Below are 2,158 nucleotides of genomic sequence, written 5' to 3' on the forward strand. Positions count from 1 at the left end.
CTAATGGAACTGGTTTGGTCGGCCTGGGCCAGTGGTATGGTTTTGGGCCAGTTTTGGTCCTTTGTTAGTTTATGTTTTTTGGTTAGGCTTTGTTTAGGTTTTTGGATAGGTATAAGTCCCTCCTCTTTTGGGCGAGGGTTTGAGTGTCGTTTTCTGGTCAATGTGCTACTTCGGTGGCGTTATTCCTGGGGACTATCGGCTTTAATATCGGTGTGGTCTAGGTGGCAACATGAGGGTGGATTACCTTTGCACGTGGTCTGGTGGTATTTGGACACGGTGTGGAAGAAGGAGAATTTGCTCGTTTTAGTGTTGGCAGCAAGGTTGTATCGTTACTCTCAGGACTGTGTAGCTCTTTTTGAGCGTGAAATTGGGTTAGGGGTTGGGCCCACTTGGCTCATGGATGTTGCTATTGGCGACGGACCCGTAACTACGGATCTTTTTGGGAATGTGTGTCGTGGTGTAGGTACCACAACCGGTCATTCTATTATGCTGTAATTTTATTCCGTTATCAATAAAGCTATTCTTCTAAAAAAAAAAAGCTACAATAGATGCCATATATTTGTATGTAGCACCAAATTTGGTGGTGGTAGAAGACCAGTCATGCATATCATTCTGCAATATCTGGTGCTCTTTAGTAAATGATGATGATATTATTTCTACAAAGCTAGCTTAATTATAAGCATGATGCCATCTGATTTTGGGGTCTCAATGAGACCTAATATAGCTTTGAGAAAAGGACAACCATGAAAGGGAAATGATCGATTATAGAGAAAAGGATTTAAGGATAGGAGTTGAACCTTGTTTCGATTAATGATCGTCAATTCGTCAGCACACTTGTTAGAGGGATTAGTGTCGACCTTTTAGTGCCTGCACGCAATATCTCAACTACAATCTTGCTCTGACTCTACTTAACAATGTGTGCAAATATGTGTGCAGTTCATCTACAATATACAAAGGCTTAATTGCTCTGCTAATTAGGTAGGTGAGTAGTCAATTCAATACATTTGGGCTATATTGCTTTCCACTGCTTAATTAGTATGTCATGGACACTATAGTTATCAACTTATCATGGAATGATATCTCTATAGTTAGAGAGAGATTGGTTCAGGAGCAAACTTTGCTGAAGTCGTATAAGTGTCACACATTCCAAACAATGTAACTACAATGTTTAAACAATTCTTACCTACATTTCTTAAGAGCATCTTTAACAGATTCTACTTTAACTCTTTAACTATTTTAGAGAGTGTGTTTAGTTTTTTTAGATGTTTCAGGAGCTCCAGCATACTAGCCAACTTGAGCTATTATAACTTTTAGCCATTTCGCTAGCTAAATATAGCTAGCAAGGTAACTCAAATGAGGTTAGTTATAATTTATTATATTCTTTTTAAGATATTTTAGGTGATATATAAATATATAAATATATTTAAACTATTTAATCTTTATTTGAAGAATAATATTAATGTAATGCTAACTAAAATATAGAGCATTAATGCATACACATTTCTAAAGTGGCTAGCCAAAATAACATTTTAACTAATTTGACAAAAATTTAACTCAAATATGGCTAGCATTGCTAAAGATATATGATCGATGAAATTGATACTAGTTAATCCTGGCCTTTTTCAAAATAATTTCAATAGCCATTAACCTAGTATTCATTAAATTTCACAGTACTATTGCCGCATTGTTAGATGTTTTTGAGGAAAGCCGCAATGTTAGATGGAAACGGAAGAATAGAAAGGACAAATTAATTGACAAAAATGTTACATCAAGATATATGCATGTGTACGTTTTTGAATTGTTACGTTTCCTAAGTTCAGATCAACATCCTCAAAATGTGATCTTGATCTAGTGACAGTATCAGATCAACGAATCTGCTTTCATTTGATTCTATGAATTAGGTTTGTATTAATTTGCAATACAAGTAATTAAGCAAAAGCAGGATAATTGTTTAATTTGAGAGAAAGATCCAAAGGCATTACATATATGTAAATATATAAATATATAAAAGTCGAAAGGTGAATTAAGTAGTAGTATTAACATTTCATGCAAGTGAGAGCTTAATACAGCCAAAGCATATGCAGATATGCATGTCAAGCATCTTATTACAATTTTGGTCTAGTAGTTCGCGTTCTAGCTATGAATTAAAATCATTGCA

Source organism: Fragaria vesca, linkage group LG6, assembly GCF_000184155.1.
Source record: "Fragaria vesca subsp. vesca linkage group LG6, FraVesHawaii_1.0, whole genome shotgun sequence".
In the NCBI taxonomy this organism is placed as follows: Eukaryota; Viridiplantae; Streptophyta; class Magnoliopsida; order Rosales; family Rosaceae; genus Fragaria; species Fragaria vesca.